The sequence below is a fragment of the Phyllostomus hastatus genome, unplaced genomic scaffold (assembly GCF_019186645.2).
Source record: "Phyllostomus hastatus isolate PE091 unplaced genomic scaffold, TTU_PhHast_1.1 phas_contig_159, whole genome shotgun sequence".
Taxonomy (NCBI): domain Eukaryota; kingdom Metazoa; phylum Chordata; class Mammalia; order Chiroptera; family Phyllostomidae; genus Phyllostomus; species Phyllostomus hastatus.
The window spans coordinates 5,375,973-5,395,435 of record NW_025333640.1 but is presented as its reverse complement, the minus strand read 5'-3'; the positions used below and the strand labels follow the sequence as shown (position 1 = coordinate 5,395,435).

The window sequence follows — 19,463 nt, the reverse complement described above, 5'->3', positions numbered from 1 at the left end:
AGCTATGACCAGTTCAAGGCACATTCTGTGAGTCTCCCCCAGGGTGACCTTGTCATTAAACCATTGTAAATAGGCAGCAAAGGGCAGTAGTTCCCAAAAATGTGTCTGGGCCTCTTGGGCTTCTAGCATTCGTGAGGGTCCTCAGGCCAGAGGATACCACGAGCCTGGGGAACCTCGGAGGTTTCATTGGAGAGGAACAAGGCAAAACAGTAAGAACTAAAAGACAGTCTTCAGGAAAGGCACCAAGTTTGGAAGTTATTCAAGTGTTGAAGAGGGCAGAACGAGGGCTTGGCTATCTGGAGAGACTGAGAATCAGAAGGTACAGATCTGGGGGAAGTGCAGGAAGGAGCAAAAAAAGAGAAGGATCTGTCATAAAATGAGATTCCCGAGGCGGACTTGGATGCCAACGGCCTCGCTTTTTGCCTGAGGAAAACATTCTTAATACAGATCTGGGGGTGGTAGTTCCCTGACTGATACAGATTAGTAATCACAGTATATTCAAAGCTGACGAGCCCACTGACAGCTCTGGCACGCAGCCACGCCACCTCACAGACGGAGCACAGCCAGCCCCTTCTTGTGCATCTCCTTGGCCTTTGCGGATACATTTCGAGAACTAAGGGCCAGTAAGGGCCAAAGTAAACAAACAGGCCTTGGCTTGTTTTGATCTGTTTTTCAAACCTTCTCAGTGATTAAGCAGACACTGATGGACCAACTCCCACCATAGCCACTGAGGGCAGACACAGGCACCATGACGGTGACCACCAAGAGTCACAGTCTCACTGGGAGGGACAGCACTCTGGACGGAACATTTTTATCCCTCCAAGACCCAAATGTTGCAGCCCTAACCACCATGACTGTACCTGGAGGTGGTGTGGGCCCTGACCCGATAGATTGAGTGTCCCTGTAAGAAAAGGAAGAATGACCAGAGCATTCTCTCGCATTCTCTCTCTCTCTCTCTCTCTCTCTCTCTCTCTCTCTCTCTCTCGACTTGGCGCGCACACCGAGGAAAGGTCAGGAGAGGACGCAGCAAGAAGGCCAAGGCCCATGAGCTGAGAAGACAGCCTGCACCAGAGACTGACCGTGCTGCGCCCTGGTCTGACTTCCAGCTGCCAAGCTGCAAGAAATCAATGTCTTTTGTTTAACCACGTGCTCGATGGTGTTTTGTTATGGCAGCCCACACAGACTAAGACAGAGGCACACATATGAGCAGCAATAACATAAGGCAGAGGGAAAGTCCTGTCAGGGCCAGGAAGGGGGTTGAAGAAACAGAGAGGATGAGGGAGGAAGAGAGACTGAGGGCACGCGAAGTTGGCGCTAAGGCTCAGGCCTGGAGGGGCCTGAGAGGTGGGAACTCAGGAAGCCCCGGAGAGGCATTCCTGGTGGACAGAAGACCACGGACAAAGGCCAGAGCAGGGAAGGTCCACCAAGCCCTCAGGAGCCTTGGGCAGATGAAAGGTGGGGCTCAATGGCAGAGTCCATGGAGCTAGCTGTGTGTTCCAACCAGGGTGGGCATCAAAACCATGTTTGGAGTGTTAGGAACAAAACAAAGCACCCCTGGTTGGTATGGCTCAGTGGAGTGAGTGAACTGAAAGGGCGCCGGTTCAATTCCCAGTCAGGGCATGTGCCTGGGTTGTGGGCTAGGTCCCCAGTTGGGAGTGTGCAAGAGGCAACCAATTGATGTATCTCTCACACATCAGTGTTTCTCTCCCTCTCACTCTCTTTCTCCCTCCCTAACCCTCTCTCTAAAAAGAAAGAAAGAAAGGAAGGAAGGAAGGAAGGAAGAAAGAAAGAAAGAAAGAAAGAAAGAAAGAAAGAAAGAAAGAAAGAAAGAAAGAAAGAAAGAAAGAAAGAAAGAAAGAAAGAAAAGCAAAACCAAAAAAGGAAGACGTGGTTGCCTGGGTCTGACTGCAGAAGTGGGGGTGCGTCCAGGGTGTTCTAAGCACTTGCCCCTGAGTGACAGAGCTGGCTCCGCACCAGTGGTTCTCAGCATGTGGCTCCGGGCCAGCAGAATTCACCTCACCTGCAGGACTGCCAGAAATGTAGGTTCCCAGGCCCCCGCCCAGACAAAATGCAGCAGAGACCCTACAGTTGGAGCTGGCAGTCTGTGCTGTCAAATGCCCTCCCAGTGACTGATGGCATTGACCTTCGAGAAGCTCCACTCTGTGCTACACTGGAAGGCCCAGGCTGCTCCCACTCAGAATGTCCCCCAAGTGCGCTCGTCCTGAGACTGGGAAGCCCCCTGCTCCCAGGTCTTTTTTAGCAGCTGATGAAACTGTGTGTGTCTCGTTTTCCTGTAAGTCCCTCTGACACCCCTCACTTCCACAGGTGTCCGAGACCAGCGCTAAATTGCACTTCCTCCTCAGCTCGTTTCCCTAAAAGCTCAGATCCCAACAAATGTTGGCTGAGTACAAGGTTCACATCCTGACATTTGCTAGAAAACGTCTGGGAGGCAAAGGGGCACGAGACAAGGTCCCTGCCTTCCGCCGCTCTGTTTACCAAGGCATGCACTTGTGAAAAATAATTTCATCTCCAGGCAGCGTGTGCCTGGCCCAAACAGCTGGTACAGCCGAGAGCCCTGGCAGGAATGGTGTGGAAGGCGGCACGGTAGCCTCTGTCCCACGCCCCGTCCCTTTCCCTCCACCAGAGCCTTCCGGTCCCGGGCATCCCATGTGCTCCGCAGCTCCGGCAGAACACTCTATCCCTAGTGTTGGGCAAACATTCACTATCTGTCCACCCCTCGCTCTGCAGCAGGTGACGTCTTCGCAGATTCCCAGTTCCTGTAGAGGCTGTACCATCCCACCCGCGGCACTTCCCCACTGGATCCGGGCTCATCTGGACAAGCCCGGCTCTGTTCTCTCTGCCCCACTCCCCTCTGCTCACAGACGCGAAGGGGAAGAAGGCAGCAAGCTGGTTCCTCTCCCGAGCCAGCCCTGTGGGCCAGCCCTTGCCGCCGTCCTCTCTGGCCAGCCAGCAGCGTGGGTAGCGGAGACACCCAAGCCGACAGCAGAACTCCAGGCCACAGACATGGCAGCCTTTGTCCGAGCCCCAGAAATACCTGTCTCCGAGTCTCCAGTCCAGAGCCTTCTCTGTGTTTGGCCCCAGAGCTGCTCGGACCTGGGGCCAGAGTCTTCTTTTCCAAAATACAAATCTGACTCTCTACCTTGTTAAAAACTCCCATAGCGATATAGCCTATGTATGTGATTATCTTATACGTCCTATAGGTTCCTGTTGTTAGAAAATAACGTCCAAGGCCGAGAGACCATGACCAAGGGCGACTCCTCGGTCCTGCGGGATTCAGCTCCCTGAGCGGTTCACAGCTTCCCAAACAGGCCATGCTCTCCTTATCTTTAAACACGCTGTGCTCTGCCCTTGGAAGAGCATCTCCTGCCCTTTATCCTCCTGGTGCACTCCTATCCATTCTTCAAAACCCTTCCCGGGAGCACCTCGTTTGTCAAGCCCTTGGAGCCTCCCCCAGGTGAGGGTGCCGCCCTGCCTGTGGCATGTGCCCACCCTCCCACAACACGGCTGGTTCCCCTGGGACTGCTCGCGCTGCTCAGGACTTCGAACAGGACGGTCTCTCGTTCACATGTGTCTCCCCGAGCCTGGCACGCACCTGGCCCACAGCAGGTGCTGAGGAACAGGGACCTGGGAGGGGTCTCGGGCTCACCACATCAGAGCCACTGAGCCCACGTCCTCAAAAAAAGAAGCAGGACTGCAAGGAGGAAGACTGGGCACTCTCCGTCCTGGCAGAGGTGTGAAAACCAAGGGAAACCCCCATTTGGGGGGACAGTTTAGACTCAGTCTTGCTGTGGCCCAGAAGGAAAGGCTAGCAGTCCCCACCCCTGGGATCCCATCTAGGAACGGACCCAAAGCCTGTGGAACAGACCCAGAGGCTTGTCTGGCACACACAGACCTGAACCCCTGATTTCTGCACAGGCCACCGTTGGTAAAGGAAGGGGTCCCGGCCGTGTCCCCATGTGCTTCCCCTGCCCCTTGCCCCCTGCCCTCAGTTCCAACCACACACACTGCAGAGTAAGTGCCACAGGGGCCTGTCCTTCTGTCGCTGCCATGGAGGTCTCTCCAGAGAGCAATAGCAACTGTCACATATTCCCCCTCCAGAGTCTGTGCCTGCAGCTTTCACCCAGGTCCCTGTCACTTCATATGTCTGGCCACAGCTTCCGTTTTTGCCCCTTTACTTGCTGTTCTTTCTCTCTTCTTTCCTCACTCTACCCCAGAATCCAGAGTCCTATTCTCCAGGTTGCATGTGTCTTCTGAAGAGAAGACCGAAGGGGGAGGCTGGACGGGGCAGTGTGTGGGACTCGCTGGTGAACCGCAAGTGAGCGTGGTTTGGAGAAGGATGAGACGGCCCCGCCGCAGAGGAGGGAGAAGGTAAAGGCCGTGGAGGGAGGCACCAGCAGCCCTGACGCCCTCCGGCCGGTGGAAGGGCAGCAGTGGACCCGGGGCCTGAACAAGGCGAACCCTAAGAGAATCCTGGCATCATGTCACAGCCCTGAAGGCCCTGCTCCAGCAACGGGACCCCTGAGTCAGTCCTGCAGTCCTGCTACTCGGTCATCGGGCGTTCTGGTCACCTGCAGGAAACTGGGCCGACGCAGGGTCTCCCCTTTCAAAAGAAGATGATGAAGATATTCCAGACAACAGAAAATACAGTGTTTCGTTTCTAACTTGTGACTGCAAACCTGTTTTCTACACAATTTTAAATACGATTCCGTAGAGTGTAAGCCAAAGACCAATGCTGGTTTTCCGGGTAGGAATCGAGAGGGAATAAGGAGAGTCGGGTTCGTGTGGTTGCCTGGTGGGCTGGCTTGCCGGCTTGCATTCCCTCCTTCCTCCGCTCATCCATTCACGCCGAAAGTCGTCTGTCCATCTGTCCATCCACCACCCATCTCTAAGTACCATACATGTTTAAATGTAAGGTAAAGCTCTCCGCCTCCCCCAAATTATCTGTCAGTAAAGAGGAAGTTTATACTCTAGCCCTGACAGAATTCTTTCTCAATTTCTCTGTTTTGAACCAAAATGCACTGTTTGTGGAAAAATACTAATTAACCTGACACCACCTCGGTCAATGCAAGTCTCGGATGCCGACAAAGGTCACGGGGTGGAGCGGTCGGGTGTTCAGCACGGGGCTCTAATGCAGGGTTAGTGACTTCCCTTGGGGGTCTAGCCTCAAAGGTACAAGTACTGAATTTCATTATAAACAAATATTTAAAAGATCATTTAAAAGCAATATACTAGCCCTGGCTGGCATAGCTCAGTGGATTGAGCACGGGCTGCGAACCAAAGTGTCGCAGGTCAGGCCACATGCCTGGGTTGCAGGCCACAGCCCCCAGCAACCGCACATTGATGTTTCTCTCTCTCTCTCTCTCTTTCTCTCTCCCTTCCCTCTCTAAAAATAAATAACTAAAATCTTTTTTAAAAAAAGCAATATACTAAGTGGTATACTGTGGATATCTAAAAGAAATACCTTCTAAAGGATTTGATTAGACATTTCTCCACGGCAGACATACAAGTGGCCAGTAAGTACATGGGAACATGCTCAACGTCATCAGTCATAAGGGACATGCAAGTTAAAACCACAATGAGATACCACTCCGTGCCCACTAGAATGGCCATAATCAAAATTACAGACAATGACAAGGTGTCGGTGAGAACGGGGAGAAACTGGAACCGCCACGCGTTGGTAGCGGGAGTGTAGCATGGCTCCGCTGCTGTGGAAAGCAGCTCAGCAATTACTCAGAACATGAAACATGGAGTTATCACACGGCCCCACAATTCTACTCCAAGGTATAAAACTAAGAGGAATGAAAACATATGTCCACACCAAAACCTGTACACCAGTGCTCACAGCAACATTATTTATGATGGTCAAAAAGTAGAAACAACTCAAATCGTCATCAACAAATAAATGGATAAACAACATGTTACACAGCCACACGATGGAATATTATTTGGCAATAAAAAAGGAATGATAGGCTAATACAGGCTACGGCATGAGTGAACCTTGAAAACATTATGCAAAGTGAAAGAAACTAGTCACAAAAGGTCACGACGTTGCACAATTCCGTTAATACGAAATGTCCCGAATAGGCAAATCCTATTTAAAGTAGATCAGTGGTTGCCAGGAACCGAGGGGAGGGGAGAGTGAGGAGTGACCGCTAATGGTTTCTCCCGGGGGTGATGAAACGTTCTTCAAAGACACAGCGGTGATGGTTGCACAACTCTGTGAATTCACCAAACTGTACATTTTTAAGGATGAATTTTATAGTATGTGAATTATATCTCAAAAAAAGCCATTATTAAAAAAACATTGGTGGGGTGATCCCATTGTAAGGTATAAAAATGCTGAATCGCTATATTGTACACCTGAAATGAACATAATCGATGTAAGAGTGTATGCTGACTACACTTTAATTCATTCATTCATTAACTGAACGAGCACCTTCTGGCCTAACGAGAAACAGCCAGCTCTGCTCGGGACAAGGACGTGGGCAGAACGCAGGCGGCCGAGTCAAAGAGAGGCTCTGGGAGGCGGAGGACAGTGACGTCAGAGGCGTGAGAGAAGCGTCTGGACGTTGTACCCACGGGGAGGGTTGGAGAACGCCGTAATTTTTAATTTGATGTATCATTTTATATAGTCTGTTATTTAAAACGTGTGTCACCAAAACAAAGTGTTAAACATCACCGTGAAACATTCACACAGTCACTTTTTTCAACAACCCTCCTCCCGGGAGGCACTGGCTGTGCTCATCGCATGCCTACTGTGTGCTGGGTGCTGGCTGCGGCCTGGAGTCATGACCTTGACCCCCAGTGCCGAGAGGGTTCTGGCCTCGGTGGAGCTTGCACCACCGAGTTCTAGTGCTTCTGAATGGGAATGAGACGAGCCTGGGGCGACTACTATGAAAAGTGTGTAAAAATGGTAAAGCCTCGTGCGTCGTTCTGCATGTGTGGCGCTCAGAGGAGGAAGCCGCCCTGGACTTCCCTCCCAGGGACACCTGCACCGGCTGCCAGGTGCACGCTGGGCATCTCTTCTCCGAGCGTGCATGTGTGCACCGCCCCTGGCCCCAGTACATGCACCTGCCGTGGCCCAGGCGGGATTCCTCCCCTGAGATCATTCTTTGCTGAACTCACTTGAATCCTGACCCACCCTCGAGCCCCTGTCACACATAAGCAATGACGACCTCATGACTGGAGACCTGAGAAAGAGCCAGGATGATGGGGGCCCAGGGACTGCCACAGGCAAGGTTCCAGTGTCTGGCAGGCACTGCCCTGCCCACACCAACCCTGGGAGGACCTTCTGTGACCCGGTTTATTTACTGGGCTTTCCCCCAACATCCTTTTGGAAGAAAACTCTCCACTTGTTCACAAGTCCATCTCCCCTCCCCCCTTGCCGTATGTGCAAAGGAAAACCCTGAGGCTTGACCAGGCTTACCCGGGTGACTCAGTCAAGGTCATGTGGTGGGACAGTGACAGAGCCTCCGGCGACCAGACCCAGGGATCCCCAGGACTCCCCAGGACTCCCTGTTGCAGGGCAGTGCCCTCTCTGTCCCTCACACCTTTTTCTGGGAGTGAACACAGGTGGGTGGCTAAGTGTTGGACAAACAGGTGTGGGAAGGATTTTTCTGCACAGACAAGTAAACAAAGAGGCACTCTGGGGACAACAGAGGACCACCCGCTGGAGACGAAAGAGTCAATGTGGACTAAGTATCTTCAGAGCTTCGGAACACAAAACCCAGAAAGCTCCACATGCAATTCCTAAAGGTCAAAGTCCAGATTACTGAAACTGCCAGCTTCTGCCCGGCACATCTCTCTCTGGGACCTCGACAGCGAGTTCACCCTCTACAAAGGCGCCCTGTCTTTTTTCCTACTCTTTTCTTTGTTTTGTCATTTATCCTGGCCTAGACGGGCTCGATAAGCTGGAGGATGAGGGAGAAGGGAAGGCAGGGGTGTGATGGGTTAGAGAGACACGGAGGAGTTTAGCAGAGGGATCATCAAGCCCCCGCTCTACACACTGCCTCCCTCTCGGGGCTCTGGGAAACCTCCACCTTCCGGAGCCGCAGGGAATGCATCCCGATCTCGAGGGAGAGTGTGGTCCCTATGCTGGTCACTGGCTGTCGTGTCACCCAGCACCGGCAGTGACGAAGATCACATCCGGTGCAGGCGAATCAGGCATGAGTGTGTAGACAAAGAGGGAGATGGAACTCCTATTCTTGGAATCTGAGGGAGTGTGGAAGGAGATTCAAGGGAAAAGCACCTCCTTGCCCTGAGGAATTTCACACCCCAAAGCCCAAGCCCAGAGACTGCAGGAGGTTTCCCAGGTCTGGAGCTGAGCCAAGGGCGTCAGGCTGGGGCAGGCGTTCTGGGCAGGACACGGGACTTGAGCAAAGGTTTCATGGGGACCAGAGAGCAGATGGGGAGAGTATGGGGAGAAATCAGGTGAGCAGGGGAGACAAGGCTGCATTAGGGAGGGCACCAGGCAGTAAACCTAAGGGGTTTGTGTTCGCCCAGAGGTACTGTGGGAGCTAGAGCTGGGAAGGGGAGGGGCTCTTGGGTAATGTTGGGTGGTATTAGGTAACAGGCTTGGCCAGGGAAAAGGGAAGGAAGGAATGAGAGGCACGTAGAATCTGTAGGACCCATCAGTGAGGGGGAAGACAGGAATGGAGAAAAGCAGAGAAGAAGAGAAGGGGAAGACGACTCCAAGGTTTTTGACCCGAGGACCTAAGAGAACAGCGAAGGCATGAACACAGGGAAGAACTCCAAAAGGAAAAGATGGTTTGGTGTGAGAAAATGATGAATTCAGTTCCCGACACGCTGTGTTTCAGATGGGTTACTTGAGTGGCAGTGTCTTGCAGACTCTTGCAAGTGGAAGGCTGCAGCAAGGGAGGAGGGTGAGGCTAGAGGTGGAGCCCAGGAGTGGTCTGAACTGATGAGGGTGGGTGGGGGCCGATCCAAGTGCGTGTTCCTCCTCGATTCTGGAAGAGACCTCCATTAGCCCTCTACACAGGCTGACACTTAGCATGTACCCAGCAGGACGAGGTCTGAGGGAAAAGACTTATCTGTGATTCCAGAACACGAAAGGAAGGAGAATGGAAAATTACGCACATAGCCTAGACAACGTGATGCTCTCATACCCTACGTCTTTTACATTCATCTAAGGACCGACTTCAACCCAGAGGACGTAGAGGCTCCGAGTGACCGGCAGATCCTCTCCAGGACCTCCAAATGATCCTGAATTCCACAATTCATTCAGCCTCCTAAGACCTAAACTGTTCATGATAATGGCCTACCTGCTTCCCTTGCAAGCTCTCTTCATTCTGATCTACTTTACACACTGCTGCCCAAATCCAGTCAAGTTCTCCTCACCCAAGACAGTATCTTGACAGCTCCCTGAAGTCTTCTCAGTGAAGTTCAACAGCTCCCCTTGGCCTGCGGAGTGATGTCAAAACTCTTCAGCTGCCACAGTCAAGCTTTATCTTCCTTTCTGCCCTTACACCTTATCTTCATTGTCCTTCAGTACCCTTGGCCCCACCCAAAATGAGTCATGGGAACAAGGACTTCCCACTCACATGCTTCTATTATTATTTACACTCTTCTTTGACACAACCACCATCCCAAATTTCTATGGCCATACCCTACCCAACCTTCCAGAGCTCTTCCAAATGTCACTTCCTGCAGGAAGCACTCCTAGATTACCCAGACAGAAGTAATCTCTCCACCCTCACACCTCATTGCACTTTATAAGTACCTCTCTTATGTCATCATAAGTCTCCGTCTTGTCTGACAGCTATTCATCTTTACGTATGACCTCCCCTACCAGACTATAAACTCATTGAGGACAGATACAGTCCTTCAAATGTGGGGAAATAAGAGCATGACGGGGGTGAAGAGGCGAAGAACTAGTAAACAAATGCCCAGCACAAGCTACAAAGAGGAGAATCACGACTCAGATGAATCACACGACTTGGTAATGCCACCGTGGTAGAGAGTGAGAGCAAAGACTCGGACCCACCCCTTTCTGGCCCCAAATGCCTTCTCTCTCCAGGGACCATGCCCGGTGGGAGTTTACAGGGCATTTTCACACGAGGCAAAATGTCTCTCAGTGCCCCTTTGAGGGATGCCGCACCATTTCTTTATTTTCAAGTGAGAAAAGTGAGGCGTGGGAGAGTGAAGAGACTCACCCAAAGGCACCCAGCCAGCAAAGGGCAGACTGTAACCGAGGGGCCTATCCCCCGACTCCAGATCGCCCCCCACCGCCCAGGCTGACCACCGCCTGAGCAAGCAGGGATGCTGCCTGCCTTGCGCTGGGGGCCGGGGACCGGGACCATGACTGGTAGGAGCACTTTTAGCTGTACCTGTGGATCATCTGCAACCTGCTTAGAGCAGGAACTGGGGGTGGGGAGAGTGTGAACTTGAGCTGCAGGGAGAGCAGCCAGGCCCTGGCTCCAAACGCTCCGGGAGAACAAAGAGACACGCCTGAGGTTAGGGAGGGACAAACTGCATTAATTTAGAAACCAGGAAAAGAGGTGATGTTTCCAGTGGCCAGGACCAGAGGAAGGATCGGCTGGAAAAGGGAACCACCCAGAAGAGCAAAGCCCAAACTCAGGGCAGAATTCCCAGCAGGTCTTCGAGGAGCCTCAGGGGCCTACCTGCGACACGGTGGGATCGCAACAGCTGGGCGAGTCTGGGAGTCTGGTGCAAGACCCTCAGAGAAAGAAGGGGCTGGAAGAAGCAGGACAGCGGTCCTGGTGCCCACCCTCAAGAGCTGCTGGGAGAAGTGCCCCCACTGAAAGGAAGACTAGTGCATAAGACAAGAACTGAAGCCAGCCCCAAGTTCTAAATCCCGGGCCAGGTGCACCCCTCTGAATCCCCTCTCCAGGGATTTCAGAACATAAAAGGGAAGCAGGGGATTGGCGAGGAGGAAAATGTTAGTGAACTGTAGCCAAGACAGAAAAGGGGAAGGCTCACCCTTCCATGGGTCGTGGCCGTCGCTGGTCTTAGTTCCAATCACGTTGACTGGCTGCCTCGTAAGAGCAGCGGGAGCCTTAGCGCTGGGAGAAGGTGGGAACTGGGGGAGACCCGGAACACCAGGGGACCATCCCCTCCTGCAGCCTGCAGCCTGCTCACAGTGTGCCTGCGGGGCCCTCGAAGATAAAACCCTGCAATCCTAGCTCTCCAACCACGAGTCTAGGTAAAAAGTGCATGGGAACACACAGTTTCCAGTGCACTCTCTTAATCAAACTGTCATCGTGAGTAATAATTTATGCCTTGAGAAATAGCAGAGTGACTCAAAAAGCTGCCCCCACCCCCTCGCACAGCTCAGCTCTGCTGAGAACCCTGGAGGGGGAAGCCACCATTTTCTCCTGCCCATCGCTCCCTCCGCGCCTCACACGACCACTTGGAGTCCCGTGTCTGATGGGCAGCCGGAGAAGTCTCTGTGCTGGCTGAAGAGCTGAGAGCTGAGCAGGCCGGCTGCTCAGCAAACACAGTGAACTGAGGGGCAGGGAGGGAGCAAGAAACAAAGACTGTTGTCCACGCAACACATGTCCACCAGACGGCACTCTCAGGACACCTGCCCCTCGGAAACCGGCCTCTGTCCTGGGGGGGGGTGGGGGGGGCAGTGTTTCCCCATCAGCTCAGACTAACCATGAGTTAAAAACAGAATGAAGGCCTACTGTGTGCTGCCTGTTAGAGGACTGGATGTTTTAGGTACAGACGAGGCTATTTTTAAGCTGGTGCATGTGGCAATCTGGGAGGTTCAAATACTGAAATAGGCTACAGGGGGGGTACATGTCTGCCACCCAGCCCCTGGCTGCCTGACTCCTCCAGCCCCCATGCCCCGACCCGGGGGTCTCGCTGACCCCACCCAGAGCGATGGCTCCTGTTGGTTCTGTGAAGTGCCTGCCCATGCTTTTGAGGCTACTCATATTTTACATCTGACTCCCGGCGTACAGTCCCACTGTACCCTCGCATGAAGCCCTGTTATCATCTTTGTCTTGCAGTCAAGGAAGACAGGGCTCAGGGACTTGCCTAGGGTCGCACACTGAGTGCAGAGCTGGAGTTGGAACCCAGATGACTTGACCACCCAACCACCAGCCATGTTCGTGCTGCAGAGACGGCTGCCCCTCTCCTTGCTCTCCCCCTTTACCGCAGAACTGAGGCAGGGCCTCAGGGAAACTCTCGGTCACCAGGCCAACAAGAACTCCTCTTCAGCCCTGGCTGGTGTGGCTCAGTAGACTGAGCACCGGCCTGCAAACCAAAGTTCAATTTCCGGTTCGATTCCCAGCTGGGGCACATGCCTGGGTTGCAGGCTGGGTGCCCAGGTGGGGGCATGTGAGAGGCAACCGATCAATGTACAGTATCTCTTGCACATTGATGTTTCTCTCCCTCTCTTTCTCCCTCCCTTCCCCTCTCTCTACAAATAAATAAATAATATCTTTAAAAAAAAGAACTCCTCTTTGTTCCCATCCTTTCAGCCATGAGCACACCAGCAGGTACATAACTGTGCTCCAGCCACCCCTGGGTGGCCCCCTCAGAGCACCATTCATCAGCCCACAACCCCTAGGCAGGGGAACACTAGAGGCAGAGGCCTGTGACTTGGGGTCCACCCCAGGTATGCCTCTTCCTCTGCTTCTATCAACCATCCTTGCCTCAGCAGAATTCAGGACACACGGAGCTACTGCCCCCACCAAGGAGGGCTATGGGCCAAGGGGCATCTTTTCCTGGGTCTTCTGACTAATGGGAAGGGGTGTAAGTTGCAGTAGGAAGATTAAGGCTGACGGGGGAGGAGTCTGTGTTCGTGGGGCAGGTGTGAGGCTGGCACCCTGGCACTCAAGTGCTCAGTCTCTCAGGATCTTCTGTAAGTGGGACCCCGCCAGGTCTGGGTCCATTCTGGCTAGAAGGACAGGATGAGTGATGACCCCTGAAAGACAGGCTTGGTCCCAGAACTGCCCGACAGTCACTGTGCAGGGAACACTATTGTCCTTAGTACAGACCAGGTGTCCCCCTCATGCCCCTGCACGGGCTGTACAGTCAGATTTAGGGAACACCAGTAAGCCCAGTGATACAGGCATCTTTTCTGCAGGACTTGCCATGACCTTGACAGTGCAAACACAGATGACAAATCTCCCAGAGGGCGCATCCGGACATTTCACCAATGGAGCACAAGAACTACCTCATGGCACAGAGCTTCTACCGAACACCATTTGGCAAATGCTGCTCTCAAGAACGGGTGACAAAGGGCTTATCACTGGGCAGGGGGATGGGAAGATTTAGCCACTGGAAAGAGGGACCATTTCTAACCCAGCAGTTCCCACAAGAGAAACACACTTTCCACTTCCTCTTTCTCTTACCAATTCTTAACTCCCTTCTGGTTCCCTTTCAGGAAGCCCCAACTGTGGTTCTAGAAATGCCCCCAACTGACGTCCAACCATGGTTCCCAGGGCACCCTGCTTCACTTACAGACCCCTGAGTCTATTCTTCTAATAAAGCACTCATTATAAAAATGGAAGGATGCCAGCCAAACTTTAAGGAGCATTCATCTGTGTCATGCACTGTGTTTTCTGTGGCAGGCTTGGTTTTTCTGTGGGTTCTCTCTTTCAGTTCATTCATTCACATTTCCCTTCAGTTAATTCTCCTTCAAGCTACTTCCTCTCCCCCCACCCACTGCCCTCCAGCGGGAGGGCTGGACATCTCCTCCCCATGAAGCCTGTCGGTCCTCTGGGAAGGGAAGAGCAAAGCTGAAAAAATGATTCTGACTCTCCCTCTCTGCACAGGAGCTAACCTGCTCTCTCAAGGGAAGCAAGACCCCCCTTCACCTGTTCCCCCTGGGACCTCTGAGTGCTCCATAAATGGAAATGGAAATACATGAGCCCTGAGCACTTCGCGGTTGCTACTCTGGTGGCCTCGAGAAGGTGTTACAGAAATTAATATCACAACTCTTTCTTTTGTACTCACTAGGCAATTTACATACATTATCACCGATCCTCCCAACAAACCCAACAGACAAGGAGTCTTGTCCTCATTTCAGAGACAAGATTCTGGGCTCAGAGAAGCTAAGTGGCTTCTGTGAAGCCTCACAGCAGGCAAGTGGCCAGGCTGGGATTCGAGCCCAGGTCCAACCCAAAGCCCAATTTCTTTCTGAGGGTACCATCCTCCTTCAGCTGTGGAGATAAACGAGCTGACCGAGGAATTATTATATTATTTCTTGTTTGTTTGTTTTTGTTTTTAAGAAATAACGTTGTCAGTCAGTGAAGTCCCAGCCTGGAATCCAGGAACACTGATTACAAGGTGAATCTCTCCTGAAACTCTTCTACTGGCCCCTGGGCACCACCCACCCTTCCCTTCCCATCGTTCTTCTAGAGAAGAGTCACCTGATAAAACACCCGTCACCCAGTTCAACTTGAGTGTCAGATAAACAATGAATGATAGCTAAATATAAGTATACCCCCAAATACTGCATGGGACATACTTATAGCTGAAAAATATTCATTGCTTACCAGAAATTCAAATCTGAGTATCCTGTATTTTTATTTGCTAAATCTGGCAGCCCACCCTAGAGTGGGAGGCATTCTGGGAAGTCTCAGGCCTGGCTCCAGGTCCCAAGTGTTGCTCCAAGCCGAGTTGCCATGGCAGCCTGAGCAGGCCGTTCTGGAGCTGTCTCCACTTACCTCTCCTGCTTCACCTCGCCCCTGCACCCTCCATGTGCTGAACACTCTGAGCTGCTTTCAGTTTCCTCTGATGCGTCATGCTGCTTCTGGCCTACTGTCTCAGCATTCGCTGTGCTCCATGCCCGCTCTCCTCCCCTCTTCCCCCTCCCTGGCTAATTCCTATGGATCCTTTAGGTCTCCACTTAGCATCACTTTTTGCCAGGAAGCCTTCCTGGGGTGCATCCCTGACCCTCTGCCCCCACAATCCTCCAGCACTGGGTTAGTTAGCACCCTGCCCCTTCCTATCCAGACCCTCGGCATCTACTACATTGCTCTAGGGAGCAGGGGCTGGGTCACCTGCATTGCTGTCTCTCCCCACCCAGCCTGGCCTCAAGTAGGAAGTCGGTAAATGCTTATCGAATGAATGAATGAATGAATGAATGCAGGCAGAACGTCCTGCCAGAGCTTAGTCTCTTAAATGCGACTACTTCCTTCCTCCCTTCCATCTTGTCTTACTTTTTCATTTCTGCCTGCTCTTCTCCCTCCCCTAGAGGGACTGTGAAAGGCTAGGCTTAGGTCCACAGCAGCATTTCTTGGCCAGGACTCAGGTGAGGACAGCCACGGTGGCACAGAGGGGCCTCCTCATGTCCCCTAGCTGATCAGGCCAACCAACTGCCCCTGTTGGCTCAAGTCCCGCTGCAGGTCAGCAGAAAGCTCAGCTCTTCCTCCTCTGAGTTACAAACCCTCCTGTAAATGCCCCCACCGTGTCCCAACTTCTGCTCTCCTTGCCCCCTGACCCTTTGAGAAGAGTCTAACTGGATTGAGCTCCAAGTTGGTGTGAGGAGATGCCAGTGTCAGATGGCGGAGGGTTAGGGCAGGTGGTGGGGCTCGGTGGGCTCAGAACATCACCCATATGTTCCCTGCTCACCCACCCGAGGCTTTGCCCACGCACAGCCTGACAGGAGAAGGCAGCACAGAACTTAACCCTTTAGTGGCATCCAGGAGGTAGTTTCACAAAGAACCAGCGCGGTGGTTGGTGGTAACTTTAGCCCCCACAAAACACACACACACACACACACACACACACACACACACACACCCCGGAGCTCTGCCTCTTCCCCCTTGCAGACTCCTGCTTGCTCCCAGTGTGGGCTTGATTGGGAAGATGCCCTCTCAGAGAGGAAGAAGTGGATACAAGTGCAGCGAGGTGCGCATGGGAGCCTGACCAGGGTGGGGGTCCGAGGGCATGGGGAAAGGGGAGAAGGCGGGCGCAGGGAGCTGCTCAAAGGCAGGATTCTGAAAAGCCCTGCGTGAGGCTCTCTGACCTCACCTTTAGAGGCTGATCGCCTTTCCGTGCCTTCTCGTCCTGGCCCCCAGTCCCCCCTCCGAGTATGTTAAGATGAAAATGAGGGAGAAACACCTTTTAGTCTCAAATTAACTCCGAAAAAGACTCCTTCTCCCCCTGCGGAAGATTAGCAAGCCCGGAGGACAGCGTACTCGCAGCTCCGCCTGCTGGGTCCCAGGCTGCTTTACCAGGAACTCGGTCCCGTCTAGGTACTCACATTTCCAAAGCACCCACCTCCACCCCTTCCACCTGTCCAGCCAACTTCTCGCTGGTGCTCAGCCCCAATCGCGGCAGAGGACTCACGCGGAGGGAAGCGCCGGCTCCAGCGGTGGCTCTCTGCGCGGCCAGGTGAGGCGGGGCTGAGGAGGTGCAGGTGAGTCCGTCAGGGCTGTGGCAGGTATGGGGCTCCGGAGGCTCCGGAGGCCTCCGCTGAGTAAGAGGTTTGTGTTTTCCCCTCTCCTCCTCCTAGTTAACCACACCCCTACTGCTCTCCTCCCCACTTCCTTAAAGGGTGGGGTGTGTTGTCTGTGGTGCTGAGTGTGCCTGCTCCAGCCTCTTACCATAAACTCTGAAATAGACGCCGCCTTCATTCCCTGAGCTGCACGTGCTCACCCACCTCAGACGCCGTCTGCTGCCATGTGCCCTCTCGGGGCATGTGCCCCCATATCCCTACCACTCCTCCCTCCTCCTTCCACTCCACCTGCAGACTTTTGCAGGGCACACTCAGAGGTTGCCATTTCCTCTCTAGCCTCCAGACATGTGTCAGAGCCAGAGACTGTACCTGCCTCCTATACTCTCAGCACCTGTTTCTCCATGTCCTAAAGTGCTAGCCCCTTTTCAGGGCACCGGTTATCAGGTGACTATTACCAGGGGCTTAGCAGAACTCAGGCCAGGTCCCTGTACTGTGGTAGGGCAGGACCAGAGGGTGGCACCAGAATGCTCACAGAAGCTACCAGCCTTTCCCTTTTCATTGCCCAAGTGAAGAAGCTGCTTCAACTCTTGACTCAGGCCAGTAGGGCAGTAAGATTCAAGGCAGTCACCCAAGGGCACTGAGCGACCTCTTCCCCGTGTTGCTAACAAGATTCCAGACTTTGTCCCGAATAGAAAGAGGTGACCTGGGCTTAGTGTAAGGTCAAAAACTCAGTGTGTGCTCAGTGTGCCCCACATCCTTAAAGCTCCTCTCCAGGGTCCCCACCCAAACGTCTTCACTCTGTGTCCTGTGAAGGACTGGGACCTCACACGGCTGGAGGACGCTCTTCGGAAGGCCGGCCCTGAGGACGGCAACTCCTGCAGTGGCGCAGCCACATGTGACAGCCCAGCAATACACAACTGCCCCCATGACACGTCCTGACCCCGTGACACGTCCTGACCCCCATCTCCAAGCCCAGCTGCACAGCTCCCCCAGAAGAACAGCAGGAAACATCAGTATTTGGTGAGAATGTCTAAATGCCAACCACTGTTCTAAGGAAGCACCCAGATTACACAATTTTATTTAATTCTCCCCATTTTCCGCAAAGAAAATGGAGACTTAGCTAATACATCTGGCCACCAAGCCAGAAAGTCTATGTTTCCCAAAGTATGATCAGTGGAATTCCTGTAGCTTTTAAAGCGCAGATACCTAGGGGCCACCCCAGGTCTACTGAAAATCAGCGTCACTGAGCCTGGGGCCTACCTGTCCCAAAGAGGTAACTTACAAACCATCTGATGGGAGCTCATGGCCACAACTGTCCTTTTTCACCCATCCATCGTGGTCCCAGCACTCACTTGGAACCTTGGGAGTAATGCTGGTGACCACACAGCATTCAGAAGGTGGCCAAGTGGGTGTCCAGGAGGATCTTGGCCAGGGCTTGGTGAGACAGGGCAAGTCAGAGTAAACTGGAGAAAGCAGGGAAAGTGTGGGACAGGTGGCTAACTGACCACACTGCAAGGAAGTTGTCAGATGGCTTCAGAAAGTGAGTGTCCCCTTTGTATTCCTGTGCATGGAATGAGGTGAGGAAGTGCTAGTGGTGTGAGGGTTAGACACCTACGTGAAGTGTGCAGGGTCTATGCTAGGGTGGTGATGGTTGGAACTAAGTGCACAATGAAGCCATACTGGCTTAAGAAAAGGTGTGTGTGTGTACTGCCTCCATGTGGCCAAGTCCATGAACTACAACCTCGTTAGGCCCCGATTCCAGAAAGAAAAGTTATCAAATAATTCAAAATTTTCAGAGGTTGTTGAATTCTTCAGAGATTTTTTGAAGCTCCAAAACTTAGCTCCTAGGCTAGTAGAATCATAGGTTTAGTTGTTAGAAATGCCTACAGGAGCCTAGAAATCCACGTAGGTGCTCTAAAAATTTTCTATCGATGGCTCATTGTGGGTTGGGATAGTGCTATACCCCAGTGGAGAAGCGAAACTATTTTCTTTCAGTCTGCTTCTGGCTGTGTCCAAGCAGAGACGGTGCTTCTGTGCAGGCCTGGCTGGAGGTGGAGGGAAATGTGTGGGTGATTCAGCAGGCAGAGGAAACAGTAGGAAAAAATACTGACTTTTCCATTTAAATGCTTCACCTTTACCCCTCATTCAGGTCTTTGACTGTCCACAGTACTGCTAGATCCCAGTCTTCCCTGAGAGTGTCAACATCACCCCCAAACGCCAAACGCTAAAATCTTAGAGTCACCTTTGACTGTCTCTCCTCCTTCATTACCTCATAGCCATTCACTCCCAAGCCCTGGGGATCCTTCCCAGCACCTTTCCTACTCGCCATTCTCTCACCCTGTAGCCTCTCTGGTTCACTTTGTCTTACAACCAGACTCTTGTGAAAAGGGCTCTGCTACCCTGTCCTCCACTTTCACTTCAAGAGTAATTAGGACTGGAGCTCAGAAAACTGGCCTGACTGGGTGATGAACTTTTGGGAGGGCATCTGAAACCACAGGAATGGATGAGATTGTCTGGGGCCGGAGTAAGAGGAAGCAGAGACCTGAAGGTCAGGCTCTTGCCAGAAGCGAATTCAATGAAGAGGCCTAAGTCAAATCGGGTGGGTTGATGAGCAAAACGGAAGTGAAGACGTAGAGGCAGTATGTGCCAACTACTGTTGAAAAGTTTAGCTGAAAGGGGAATCAAGAAATAGGTGGTGGAGGAGGGCATTGTGGGCCAAAAGAGGGCTGTTTTGTCATTGGTTTAACATGGTAGCTAGTGGAGCAGGTTAAATGCACTAGCAGGATCCAATTAAGAGAGAAGACATGACCTTGGCCAAGCAAATCCATCGCTCTGAGTTTGTATTTCCTAAGCAGGAAAAGTAGAAGCATAAGTATTAGTGGCTCTAGGTATTTCACAGGGTACAAGTGAGATCTATCACTAGGGTAAGTGATGGGTATGAAAATGCTGTAATTATTACTTTTAGAAATCATAGGAATTAAGTAGAACAGGACTGTGAGGAGACACCACATATGTATCTGTTACATGGACATCATTTGTTGAGTGT

General features: G+C 52.5%; 1 protein-coding gene across 5 annotated transcripts in view; it reads right to left on the bottom strand.

The window, feature by feature from the left end:
* The window catches only part of PTK2B (protein tyrosine kinase 2 beta), a 116,954-nt gene extending 100,485 nt beyond the window's left edge, over positions 1–16,469 (bottom strand). For 2 of the 5 annotated variants that reach the window (XM_045831532.1, XM_045831540.1), the window contains exon 1: positions 16,309–16,468. The gene's annotated coding sequence lies outside the window, so the exon portion shown is untranslated. Of the gene's footprint in view, positions 1–16,222 lie in introns of all 5 variants that reach the window. The other 3 variants (XM_045831539.1, XM_045831533.1, XM_045831536.1) reach the window with 3 other exon arrangements.
* Between the last annotated feature and the right edge of the window lie 2,994 nt (positions 16,470–19,463).